This window comes from Sturnira hondurensis, unplaced genomic scaffold, assembly GCF_014824575.4.
Source record: "Sturnira hondurensis isolate 20B ecotype Veracruz unplaced genomic scaffold, ASM1482457v3 Scaffold0010942, whole genome shotgun sequence".
NCBI classification, from domain to species: Eukaryota; Metazoa; Chordata; class Mammalia; order Chiroptera; family Phyllostomidae; genus Sturnira; species Sturnira hondurensis.
The window spans coordinates 36,557-50,872 of NW_028083573.1; the positions used below are offsets into that span (position 1 = coordinate 36,557).

Genomic DNA, 14,316 nt, shown 5'->3' on the forward strand with positions numbered 1-14,316 from the left:
GGCTCAAGGGAGTCCTTCAGGGTGAAACCAAAGGACACTAGACAGTAACTTGAAGCCATATAAAGATTTATTGAGACAAATATTTCAAATAAGGTAAATACATGGAAAATTATAAAAGGTAGTATTATTAACTGTGGTGTGTAACAATACTTTTTGGTTTCTACAATTATTAGTGCAAAAAGTAGTATTACTGCAACCTTGATTAGTAACTCTAAATCTTGTTTTCTACATAATTTAAAAGATAGATGTATTTAAAATTTATCTGTTTATGTTTTGGGGTACACAATATGCTAGAGGTGATTTTGTGAGGTCAACAATGACAGGGATGGGGATGGAGCTATGAAGGATCAGAGTTTTTATGTTCCCTAAGTTAAGCTATTATCAATTCAAATTAGTGTCGTAACTAATGTTACAGGATGTTAAATGTAATCCTCATGGTAACCACAAAGAAATAGCTTTAGAAAAATGTACAAAAGGAAATAATAAATTTAATCATTTTACTAAAAAAACTAAATACAAGAAAGACATGAAAGCAAGAAATAAAGGACAAAAAAGCTGTAAGGCCCATAGAACATTGACAGAAGTCCCTCCTCATCAGTAATTACTTGAGATGTTAATGGATTAAACTTTCCAATCAAAAGACAAATGGGTAGAGTGGATAAAAACACATGATCCAACTAGGTGCTGTGTACTCGAGACTTGGTATCACAAACAGGTTGAAAGGATGGAAAACATACCCCATGGAAACAGTAAGCAAAAGGAAGGGGGGTATTTATACTAACATTAGACAAAATAGACTTTAAATCAACAAAGGTTATAAGAGATCACTATAAAAGGGTCAATACAGCAAGAAGATAAAACAATTGTAAACATTTACACATCTTACAAGAGACACCAAAATATATGAAGCAAAAACTGACAGAAAATGAGAAACAGACATTCTATAACAATAGTTGAAGACTTCAATACCCCCTCACAACAATGGACAGAGCCACCAGAAAGTGATGATGGAAACAGAGGCTTAATATGATAAATCATCTAGACTTAACAGTCATGCACTGCACTGAGTAATAATCTTTTAGTCAGTGTCAGACTACATATACAACAGTGGTCCCATAAGATTCTGAAGGATTATAAGGAAAAATTTGTTCCCAGTGCTGAAAGAAAAGGCTGGACCTTTTCTTAATGTTGAATTTACTGCTAAACTCTGAGTGGCTTAATTAGATGAGGTTCACAGGTTACCCTCGTGGCTGGGGCCCCAGAGTTGGTGAAGGAGCAAGGAGAGAGGGTTGGGAAGGAGGGGAGCCTATGCACTCATACCCATCCATGCACAAACACACACACTCTTGTCCACAAACTCACTTCCCTCTCTGAGCCTCTTTTCTCCCTCTCTCTCTCCTTCCATGTTTTATTACTTTTCAAGTCTTATCTCTGGGTGTTTTTTGACCTCTATGCTTCTTTTCTCTCCTTTTCTTTCATTCTTCCTCCCTCCCTCCTCCTGATGTCTGTTCTTTCTCCAGCAGCACCTCCCTCCACAGTCCTTTCCTCATCCATTCAAGGCATGTGTGCGCACACACACACTTTAGCTTTTATATCTCATTTTTTATTATACTTATTCTATGTATAGATACTTACCATTGTGTTACAATTGCTTACAATATTCATACAGTAACATGTTGTACAGGCTTGTAGACCAGGAGCAATAGGCTGGACCATACAGCCTAGGTGTATATTAGGTTATACCACCTAGGTTTGTGCGATGCACTCTATAATGTGCGCACAGTTATGAAATTACCTAACAATGCAGTTCTCAGAATTTATCACAATTGTTAAGTGACACATGACTATGACACATTACCTAGCAACAGAATATACATTTTCTTTAAGGGCATGTGGGAAATTTTCCAGGAGAGATCATGTGTTAGAATACAAATTAAGTCTCAACAGATGAAAAAAAAAAAACCAGTTATCTTAATGGCTATCTAGATTAGTACAAAGTCCATCTATGTAGTATATTTCTACAACTTTAGTTTTAAATCTCTTTTTAAATATATTTTATTGATTATGCTATTACACTTTTCTGAATTTTTCCCCTTCTCTCCCTCCACCTGGTGTCCCCATTCCCTCCAATGATTCCCCCCCTTAGTTCATGTCCATGATCCTTGTATATAAGTTCTTTGGCTTCTCCATTTCCTATATTATTCTTTTTTAAATTAATTAATTTATTTATTTATCTTTAGAATGGAAGGGAGGGGAGAGAGAGAGAGAAATATCAATGTATGGTTGCTTCTTGTGCATCCCCTGCTGGGAACTGGCCCCTGCTGGGGACTGGCCCACAACCCAGGCATGTGCCCTGATGGGGAATTGAACTGCGATCTTTTGGTTCGCAGGCCCGCGCTCAATCCACTGAGCTACACCAGGCAGGGCCCTATATTATTCTTAACATCCCCCTGTCTATTTTGTACTGACCGATTATGTTTCTTTTTTAAAAGATTTTATTTCTTTTTAGACAAAGGAAAAAGGAGGAAGAAAGAGAGGGGGAGAAACATCAATCGATTGCCTCTCCTGACTTAAAAGAATGGAGAGGACCATAAGCTCTGCTGGCAAATGGCAACTTTATTCAAGGAACTGCTGGCTTATATGCAGAACTGCAGTGGCCTGAGAACAATGTTGTTTTACAAAAGTTTGTACATTCCCGAAAGCTATCAAGAGGGCAAGATATTCTCATATCCTGAGAACATTAGCCCAAAGATAACAGTGTCCTCATGACTATCACTTTCTTGGAACATGACGCATATGCCAAGATCTTGTTCTTCCCTTAAAGGCTGAGAAGGAGAAGGTCCGGAAGATGTCAAGATACCCGCCGGCTCCAGGGACCAGAAACCAAGTCCCTCCACCATTTTCACAGTGGGGGACTCTGTCCTTGGATCCCTGCGGCCTGGCGGGCTCCCACATCTCCCCCTTTTTTATTTTATATAATGCACTGGCTCCACATTCTTCGTCATGTTCAGCATATGTTTCTTGAGGTCTACGTATAAGCCACCAATTTGTTTGATAAAAAGCCGAATGATGCAAGGTATACATAATAAAAGCAGAATAGCGAAGATACCAAGACCTATCCAATTATAAAGAACATGTCCAAAAGAGGGAAACTGCTTAGATAAAGCGGACAAGAAATTCTGAGCATCTCGAGCAATATCTATGTTTAAAGGAGGAGCATTTATCAAATCTTGAATCTCTTTATGTAACGTAATAAGGTCTAAGGATGAATTGCAATAATGCCAAATTCCTAACAAATGGTTACGAATCTTTTCCCATGGAAACTTAGTTGAATTATAGGGAAAAGGGGTAACACATATATGGGGAAACATGAAATGACATTTTAAAGAGGATCGAACCTCAAGTGAGTTTAACTCTTCTCCAACAATTCTAACAGTATCATACAAGGCATTCAATTTCTGTTCTACTTTTCGGTCCCAGTCTTCCTGGGTCTGAAAGGCAATAGAGACATTATGTGCTAGTTCGTTAACAAAGTCTGCTCTTTGTACACTTTCAGTTAGGGCAACAGCAGCTGTAGTTGCTGTCACAATGAGGGCAATCAGGGCAGTAATTCCTGTAATAAGCATTCCTATAAATCTTTTTGAACGGGCTAAAATCAAATCATTAGTAGCTTTAATAATAGCATACCCTGGATCACTAAACCAGGGGATGGTAAGGTTAACAGGTAGAAAGGTGAAGGCAGGTTGCTTAATAACAGCAAATGATGTAACATTCATTGATGCGTTCAAACAATTGGTTAGGAAGCAGTTATGACAGCTTAAGTTATACTTTCAATTATATATGAGTTGAACATTTCCGGCTACAAAAGCATATGGATCTGGAACGCAAGCAATAATTGAAACATTTTTCTGAGTCCCCGAAACATTCATAGCGTCCTGGTCTCCAAGGTGAACCCATTGAACATCTCTTTTAGCTACAGTGACATATTGAAGGGCAGCAACCGCTTTCCATAACATATTTTGAAATGTACGGTTATTTCTAGTCCATATACCATACAGCAAGTTCATTGGTCTGAATGTTGTGGGGTGGTGGTAATCACTCCAGTCACAAAGCCCTTGATCACAGATGGTATAGTTGAGATGGCACATTCTCCAGGCAGGTCCCAATTGACTTGGGGATGGTGTTTTCTGCTTGCACAATGGGATATCAGGTGGGGGATCTCCTGGTCCTACAATGGTAGTTGAGACGTTTCGTCGTAGGTATAGTAAGTCCATACCCCAGTGAGTCCCATTAGTGAAATTCCCATCCCAATCAGCATATCTAGAGATAAGAGTGCAGTTATTATTGTCTAATGAAAAACAGATGGGTAAAGTAGTAGATAATCCTGTGTAGTTATAAAGTATAGATATTGGGATAACATGTCCTATAGAAGGAGGTCCTAAAACTTTAGTATTGTTAACGTAAAGAGGAACAAAGTCATTATCGTTCCAGGTCACAGGATGCATCATGGGAGGATTAGGGACAAAAGCCCAATATTCCTCAGTCTTCACTTGAATCCTCAACATCCACAAAAGGCTCAGCAAAATCGCCAGACGTTGGCGTCTTCTCCGAGCTTGCTCCGGGTGGTTGAGGCGAGGCTGCATCGTCAAGCGTGCTAGCCGCCTCCGCAGCCGGTTCGTTTTGCTTCTGGGCATGTTGGACACAGCGTTCAGGAAGCCAATGTGGGGCTTCTGCGTCTGTTGGAAAAACACAAACATGCCCTCTGCCCCATACTAAAACTGCGTCAGGTCCATGATGAGACCCATCTATGGGGTCTCTCCAATAAACCAACGGGTAATATCGCATACGTGGCCCCCAATGCCGATCAGCCGTGGAGCGTCCTTCTTTATCCAAAGTTAAAAAGTTAAGAACAAATAAGGAATGTGACACTAACAGTTTAGGAGAATGAGGATCATACCATCTCCCCCCTTTTAATTTAGAGAACTGATGTTTGAGGGAAAGATGAGTACGTTCAATGATACCTTGTCCTTGTGGGTTGTGAGGTATACCTGTTTTATGTAGAATCTGGAATGAAGCACAAAAAGAAGCGAAACTTTTACTAGTATATGCTGGGGCATTATCTGTCTTCAAGACCCTAGGAACCCCAAGGATTGAAAAACAAAAGAGAAGGTGAGTAATAACATTGCGTACATTTTCACCTGTGAGAGGAGAAGCACAGATAAAACGAGAACAGGTATCAACGGTGACATGTAAGTAACGTAATCGTCCAAACGCTGGGCAGTGGGTAACGTCCATCTGCCAAAGATCATTTGGTTTAAGACCACGAGGGTTGATACCATAATGAGGTACAGGAAGAAGCTGAGCATGCGTAGAACATGATTTAACAATTTGACGTGCAGCTTCTCAAGTGAGACGAAATTGGTAATGAAGAGAGCGAGCAGATTGATGATGCAGAGCATGAGAAGATGTAGCCTTTTGCTCCTGTGAAAGGAAAATTTGCGTAAAAGTATCTGCAGTTTGATTACCATGGGCAAGGGGTCCAGGAAGGGAGGAATGTCCTTGAATATGACCAATGAAACAGGGAAACTGTCGCTTCTGTAAAAGTTGTTGAATATCTGAAAAAAGCTGAGAAATCGTATGATTAGAGGTATGAATTAAAGGAACAGTTTCTAAAACAGCCATAGCTCGAACAACATATTGGCTATCCGTGTAAAGATTAAATGGTTGATTATATAGGGCAAGAGCTTGGCTGACAGCAAATAGTTCCACTTCTTGAGCTGAGACATAAGGGGTGGCCCAGATGAGAGGCTTGGTAGGAGTAAGTAGAACAGCACGTCCATTAGAAGATCCATCTGTGAATAGGGTAAAGGAGGTTGATAAAGGTTTAGGAGTGACAATGTTAGGAAAAAATAAATCGCGCAGTGTGAGCAAATTGTAAAATTTTATCAGCTGGAAGATGATGAGAGATGGTCCCAGCAAAACCTTCAAGGAGGGTCTATGGGGACTGTATCCTGAACTGGTTCTTCCTTAGTTTCATAAGTCTGCTTTTTTAAAGCCTGAAGAAGATGAAGGAGGTCTTTAAAATTAAAATCCAGTTCTGTCTCTTTTGGATTCTCATTTACTTTCTTTACATTAAGAAAAGCCCCATGGGAGGGGTCACAGGCAGCCGCTTGGTCTGCTAGATCTCCCCAATCTACTTCATCGGGGCCTGGTGGCCCTGACTTATCGGCCTCTACCTTAAGATCTGGTTTTTCATACCGTGGCACCTCCCGAGTTGGAGGAGGCGGATCAGTTGGCAGTGGAGGTGAGCGAGAAAGATCCTCTGCCGAACGAGTGGCTCGCAAACTGCCACGAGTCCCACGCTCCCATTTATCAAACTCAGAATCTCCCCTAAGACAATCTCTAACTAATGTCCATAAAGAAAATGCATCAACAGGGGTTTTCTCTGGACCGTGAGCACGGTAGTGTTCACGAATACGTTCCCCTACCTTTTTCCAAATTTCCATATTGATAGTACCTTCTTCCGGGAACCAAGGGCCCACTTGTTGAATAAAATCTACAAAACGATGTATTTGACTCTTAGAGGTAGTAATGCCTCGCCCCTTCAATAAGGAGCAGAGGACTTTTTCAAAAAGTCCCTGATCTGATGAGTGGGAAATTCCCATGATTAAAAACTCTCCAACACCGCTCCCTGTTACTTTTACTTTTAACTTACCGGGCCCCCGTAGCAGCGGTCCTCTCGGGCTCCTCTATCCTCGCGATTAGGACTCTGCTGGTCCCCCCTGACCCCCTTTTTCCGGGTCCCTGTTCTTCGGGCGCCACTCTGCCGCTGCCCGCAGCAGCAAGGGTGGTCGCAAGGTGAGGCGAGGGACTTAAAAGAATGGAGAGGACCATAAGCTCTGCTGGCAAATGGCAACTTTATTCAAGGAACTGCTGGCTTATATGCAGAACTGCAGTGGCCTGAGAACAATGTTGTTTTACAAAAGTTTGTACATTCCCGAAAGCTATCAAGAGGGCAAGATGTTCTCATATCCTGAGAACATTAGCCCAAAGATAGCAGTGTCCTCATGACTATCACTTTCTTGGAACATGACGCATATGCCAAGATCTTGTTCTTTCCTTCAAGGCTGAGAAGGAGAAGGTCCGGAAGATGTCAAGATACCCGCCGGCTCCAGGGACCAGAAACCAAGTCCCTCCACCATTTTCACAGTGGGGGACTCTGTCCTTGGTCCCCTGCGGCCTGGCGGGCTCCCACATGATTTCAACATTATGTTTAATGCTGATGGCATGTTCTACTGTGTCCTTTTCCCTCTGCCACACCAAGAATGTCCCACCCAAGCAGTTGGTGAGGATGCTCTCTGCTCCAGCTTGCTCCATGGGGCCTATGTGCCAGAGATGAACAGACAGGTCCTGAGGAGGGCCATGGGCATAGGGCTTGACCCTATTATAGGAAAACCAGCCAACTTCATTTGTAGCTGTATTCCTGCCCTCCCACCAGTTCTGTTCCACCTTAGCCTTGGTGAGCTCCATGATATCTCCAGGGTTGAGCCATAGAAAAGGGACAATGGCTCCTGGAGGGGGAGGAAGCCCATTTTTACTCCTGGCAAAGCTTCATCTTGGGCAGCCCCAGTTCATTCCTCTTTTTGTTCTGATCCCAGTGATATAGCCTGTCCTTCTGCATAATTCCAGAAAAATCTTGCCCATGGTTGCAACAAAGTCTGAGGGACTCTCCCCAGACACACTTTGTGTGTAGGTGCCCAACACCAGTGACAACTGTAGCCCTGATAGAAAATTCCTCTCAGCAGTATCTGGTAAGCCTTGCAGGATGTAGTCTCCTCAAAGGAGAACATCTGGAAGTCATGCCCATTGGCCATGGCATTCTCAGGGTAGATGTTGGAGATGGCCATCTTGAACTGTTTCATCCACTTCTTCTTCAGTTCTCATGTCTTGAAGAATAGCTCATAGTCCTGAGCACCTTGGTCTTCAATCAGGAGAACCACATGAGTCCATTTCTTGTCATGGTCTCCCAAAGAGTCATATCAAACCTGGAGTCTGTGTAGGTTCACAAAGTCCTTGAGTTCATAGGAGTTCCCTCAGCACTTATAGATGAGCAGAGCTCTGTTCAGCAGGAAGGCATACCTGTCCATCTCAAAGTGGTCCACAGTGGTGATCTTGAGTTCCCTATCGATCTTGGGCTGGTCATAGTGGGCCAGAGACTGGTCCAGGTTCTCAATAGACAGCTGGAGGTTGATTATCTTCTGCAGTGTCTCATTGTCCCTCTTGACCTTATTCATGCACTGCACCAGGTCCCTCATTGCATCCAGGGCCAGCCATAGGTTTTCCTGCTTCACTGCATCCTGCGTGTGTTTCACCAGCTCCTGGAGAAGAAGGTGGTAGTTGAGCACCCACTGCATCGGCATCATCAGCAGGTCCCGCAAAGAGAACCTCCCATTATTTGCTCACTGAGAACATTCCTCTAACTTCATTTGCACATCTTCCCAGGTGCACGCCACATGGTCCAGGTGCTTGCTGACTGACTCCACCTGGCTGTGGTAGTGGCCATAGATGAGGAACCTCTCCTTGTATTTGATGAAGACCTGGTACAGGGTTGGTGCACCAGTTGTGGCCAGAGCTTCCTTCATCTCCTTTAGGAAGTGAGTGTGCACATGATGCGGGTCCTCAATGTTTATGCAGATGCTCACTATGTCATCAGGTTTGAGGAACCATTGCAGGGGCTTCATGAAGTGCTTTTGGGTGGACCCCAGTGTGCCGCGGTCCAGCCGCAGCTCATCTAAGGGTCCTCAGGTGAGAGTAGGCGTCGGTGCTGGGTAACAGGCAACTACACAGCTCAAAGGCAGGTGAAGCACTGTTCCATTTATTGCAAGTACAAGCTGATTTTTTATATTTTCATTTTTGGCATAGATTAACATTTACAGATGTACAGCATGATCAGTTAAGCAGAAAAAAATCAATACAAAGTAACCAGGAAAAGTACGAAAGTTCCCATAGTTTCAGTTATGTTAAACAAAAGTTAGTTTGACCAGGAAAACCATTAATCAGACAATTTGAAATAGTTCTGTGTATACAGTTTGAATGTGTTATTGTTTATTAAAATTCTCAGAAATTGTCATGGGCAACAGGTACGCTTAGACCGAGCAGAGATTAGGAAATTCATTATAAGCCTTTGTAATATCTAACTTAGCTATCTATCTTGCTGTCTAAAATGTTTTTTGTATACTGTGGACTCTAACTCCTTCGTAGTAGTTTCTAAGTGCTTAGTTTGTAATAGCTAACCAGCTTCTTCTGTTTTTATGCCTGTCTAATTCTAACTGATATATATTCCTATTCAAGGTAAAGGAGGGGCTGTTACTCTAACAACTCTTTGACAAACAGGGACTATTTTCTAAAGGGGTTTTTGCTATTCTATGAGGCAGTTCTGTGGGAATACATATTTTCCCCTGAATTGTTCTTTCCTGGGTGGCTATCACAGGAACAAATAAGTAAAGTACGATGCCTTAATTCAGCCAGGGTGATATTGCTTAGGACTTGAGCCAACTGTTGTTTTTTCTCTGAGAGTGGTCATTAATTCTAGGAGATTCCAAATTATCAGAAATGCAAAGGTTAGAATACTAAGAAACAGTAAGAATAAAAGCAACACCGTATATCCACTAATGCCACGTCCGTCCTGCTGGAAAACGCTTCTGTAAAGCCGTCATCTCCAAGTCGTGACTGTGTCAACCGACATGGTTAGAAAATGCTTCTGTGAAGCCTTTGTCCCCAAGCCGTGACAGTGTCAGCCGACCTGGTTAGCACTGGACGTGGCATCCCCAAGCTGTGACTGTGTCAGCCGACCTGGTTAGCACTGGACGTGGCACCAGTGTGTCTGTGTACTTCTCTGTCTGCTGGATCTCTCTCAGGCAGCATCACCACTAGTCATACTCTATCGTCTTGGGTGGCATGGGCATGGGCTCCGTGCACATGATGTCCTCCTAAATCTCATCACCCTCTGCCTCTTTGTTCTCCACACAGTCATGTAGGTCCTCATCCTCCTCCACTGTGTCATCAATCTTGTTGGACAGGTCACTGTAGATATCTTTATCCCCCACACTCTCCTCCTCAGTGGGGAAGGGCATGACCCCTTGTTCTGTGCAACCAGGGTCCAGCACAAGGCAGACAGAGTGTAGATGACCTTCCCCAAATCCTGCACATTGAAGAGGTCAAAGACCTCAAAGAGCTCATTCCTCTTGAGGCCAAACTTCTCAAAGCAGGTAGACAAGAACGTGTGGGTGTTCTTAAGGCACGAGAACTGGGATATCTGGGAGCACCGGTTGACCTTGCTGTAAGTTGGTGGCGCAGGGCAGCAGATTGTTAAGCAGTGCACAGAGAAGGATCCCATCTCCTCATTTTAAATCTTTAGATGATTTTTAAAAAAGATTTTATTCATTTATCTTTAGAGGGGAAGGGAAGGAGAGAGGGAGAGAAATATCAATGTATGGTTGCCTCTTGTGCATCCCCTGCTGGGAACTAGCCTGCAACCCAGGCATGTGCCCTGGCTAGGAATCGAACCACAGTTGTTTGGTTCACAGGCCCGGGCTCAATGCACTGAGCTACACCAGCCAGGGATCCTAATAGTTCTTTATATGCTATCTACTATTTGATCCTTACATCCTGACAATGATTAATGAGCTGTACCTGTATTCCTGTGCAAATTAAGCCCAATTTTTTTATCTTATTTTTCTTAGATAAGTCTCTTTAATATTTCATATAATAAGGGCTTGGTGATGATCAACTCTTTGAACTTTACCTTATGTGGAAAGCACTTTATCTGTCCTTCCATTCGAAATGAAAGCTTTGCTGGATAGAGCAATCTTGGATGTAGGTCTTTGGATTTCATGACTTGGAATACTTCTTTCCAGCCCCTTCTTGCCTGTAAGGTCTCTTTTGAGAAATCAGCTGACAGTCTGATGAGAACTCCTTTGTAGGTAACTCCTTTGTCTTTTTATCTCTTACTGCTTCTAGGATTCTCTTCATTTTAATGTTGGGTAATGTAATTATGATGTGCCTTGGTGTGTTTCTCCTTGGATCCAACTTCTTTGGGACTCTCTGAGCTTCCTGGACTTCCTGGGAGTCTATTTCCTTTGCCAGATTGGGGAAGTTCTCCTTTATTATTTGTTCAAATCAATTTTCCACTTGTTGCTCTTCCTCTTCCCCTTCTGTACCCCTATAATTCAGATGTCAGAACATTTAAAGATGTCCTGGAGGTTCCTAAGCCTCTCCTCACGTTTTTTGAATTCTTGTTTCTTCATTCTTTTCTGTTTGGTTGTCTGTTTCTTCCTTCTGGTCCGCTCCCTTGATTTGAGTCCCAGTTTCCTTCTCATCATTATTGGTTCCCTGTACATTTTTCTTTATTTCATTTAGTCTAGCCTTCATTTTTTTCATCTAATTTCAGACCAAACTCAACCAATTCTGTGAGCACCCTGATCACCAGTGTTTTGAACTGTGCATCTGATAGATTGGCTAGCTCTTCGTTGCTTAGTTGTACTTTTTCTGCAGCTTTGATCTGTTCTTTCATTTGGGTCATTTTTTTTTTACCTTGACTTCCCTGTTATGTAGTGAGGGGTGGAGCCTTAGGAGTTCAACTGGGTGGAGCCACCCAGTCACTGTGTTGTGATGCTGTATGTTGGGGCAGGGTCTGAGAGGGAACAATGGTGCTTGCTCTGCTCTCTGCTGGATTTCAGTCACTTTCACCGCTTCCCCCAAGCAAAGTGGGCCATCCTGGTGCTGATTCCCATGTGGGTGGACTTGTGTACATTCTAGGACCCATGGGTCTCTCCAACAAACTCTCCTGTGAGACTGGGAGTCTTTCCCTGCACCTCAACCCCCATAGGTGTTTTCAGTTGGTGTTTTGAGGCTTTATTTCCCCTCACTGGGACCCTGGGTTGCACAGTCTGTCTCACTCTCCAGTTTTGCCTGGTTTATCTTGGTGAGCATGTGGAACTGCTGGGTCTGCCAACCACCTTGTGTGCTGGTGCCCCACTCCATAATTGGCTGTCTCTCAGTCTGCCTGCTGCTGCCTTGTGCACTCGGGGTCCACCAGCCACAGCTTTTTTTTGCTGAGACCCCTCTCCACCCAGCCACCAAACTTCGCTCCGCCTACTGGTCTGGATGAATGGGTCTACTTTAACTCCTTGGTTGCCAGACTATCATACAGTTCAATTTTCTAACAGTACTGGTTGTTTTTTTGTTTGTTTCTAAATATTTGTTGTCCTTATTTTGGTTGTGCGAGGAGGCACAGTGTGTCTACGTACACCTCCACATTGGCTGGGCTGGGTCTCTTTATGGGCCTTTTTTCTGAAATATATTTTGTCTGATATGAGTATTGCTACCCCAGCTTTTTTTTTCTGTCCATTTGTTTGGAATGTTTTTTTTTTTTTAACAGCCCTTCACTTTCAATCTGTGTAGGTCTTTTGTTCTGATGTAGATCTCTTATAGGTCATGATTTGTGTGGGTCATGATTTCTTATCCATTCAGCTATTCTGTCTTTTAATTGGAGTATTTAATCCATTTCTATTTCAGGTTATTATTGATAGGTTCTTATTCATTGCCATTTTTTGAACCTATGTTCCTGTCTCTCTCACTGTTTTTCTTCCATTTCTTTTTTTATTTTTTAAATAACTTTTTATTTAATTCTTGTTCAAGTACAGCTTTCTGTCTTATATTCCCAACCCTGTCCGCCCCCGCCCCATGCTCCCCGCCTCTCTCCCATTTCCACCCCCCACCCTTAGTTATTGTCCATGTGTACTTTATACTTGTTCATGTGAGTCCATCCCTTTTTCCCCTATGATTCTCTCCCCTCTGGACCCTGTCAGCCTATTCTGTAATTGAGTGTCATTGGTTATATTTTGCTTGTTTGTTTTGTTTAGATCCCTGTTAATGGTGAGATCATGTGGTATTTGTCTTTCACCGCCTGGCTTATTTCGCTCAGCATAATGCTTTCCAGTTCCATCCATGATGTTCCAAAGGGTAGTAGTTCCTTCTTCCTTTCTGCAGCATAGAATTCCATTGTGTAAATGTACCATAGTTTTTTGATCCAGTCATTGACTGATGGGCATCTAGGTTGCTTCCAACTCTTGGCTATTGTGAATTGTGCTGCTATGAACATTGGGGTGCATAGGTTCTTTTGGATTGGTGTTTCAGGGTTCTTAGGATATACTCCTAAGGGGATTGCTGGGTCAAAAGGCACGTCCATTTTCAGTTTTCTTAGAAAATTCCATACTGTTTTCCATAGTGGTTGTACCAGTCTGCAATCCCACCAACAGTGAACTAGGGTTCCCTTTTCCCCACAACCTCTCCAGCACTTGTTGTTTGTTGCTTTGTTTGTGATAGCCATTCTGACTGGTGTTAAGTGGTATTTCATTGTGGTTTTAATTTGCATCTCTCTGAGAGCTAGCGATATCGAGCATCTTTTCATGTGTCTCTGGATCCTCTGCACGTCCTCCCTGGAGAAATGTCTGTTCAAGTCCTCTTCCCATTTTTTAATCGGGATGCTTGTCTTCTTTGAGTGGAGTCGAGTGAGTTCTTTGTATATTTTGGAGATTAAACCTTTGTCTGAGGTATCATTGACAAATATGTTTTCCCAAACAGTTGCTTCTCTTTGTATCTTGATACTGTTTTCCTTAGCCATGCAGAAGCTTTTAATTTTGATGAGATCCCATTTGTTTATTCTTTCCTTTATGTCCCTTGCTCTAGGGGATGTATCAGTAAAAATGTTGCTGCGTGGAATATCTGAGATTTTCTTGCCAATGCTCTCCTCTAGGGCTTTAATGGTTTCACGGCTTATATTTAAGTCTTTTATCCACTTTGAATTTATTTTGGTGTATAGTGTAAGTTGGTGCTCAAGTTTCATTTTTTTGCATGTAGCTGTCCAGTTCTCCCAACACCATTTGTTGAAAAGGCTGTCTTTACTCCATTTTATGTTATTGCCCCCTTTGTTGAATATTAATTGACTATAGAGATTTGGGTTTATTTCCGGGCTCTCTGTTCTATTCCATTGGTCTATGTGCCTGTTTTTGTGCCAGTACCAGGCTGTTTTGATTACAGTGGCCTTGTAATACAGTTTGATATCAGGTATTGTGATCCCTCCTACTTTGTTCTTCTTTCTTAACATTGCAGCTGCTATTTGGGGTCTTTTATGGTTCCATATAAATTTTTGAAGTGTTTGTTCTATGTCTGTGAAATATGCCATTGGTACTTTAATAGGTATTGCATTGAATCTGTAAATTGCTTTGGGTAGTATGGACATTTTGATGATGTTAA

At 42.4% G+C, this 14,316-nt stretch overlaps 1 pseudogene; it reads right to left on the reverse strand.

The window, feature by feature from the left end:
- Positions 1-3,438: 3,438 nt before the first annotated feature.
- The window catches only part of LOC118996185 (proto-oncogene vav-like), a 16,965-nt pseudogene continuing 6,087 nt past the window's right edge, over positions 3,439-14,316 (reverse strand).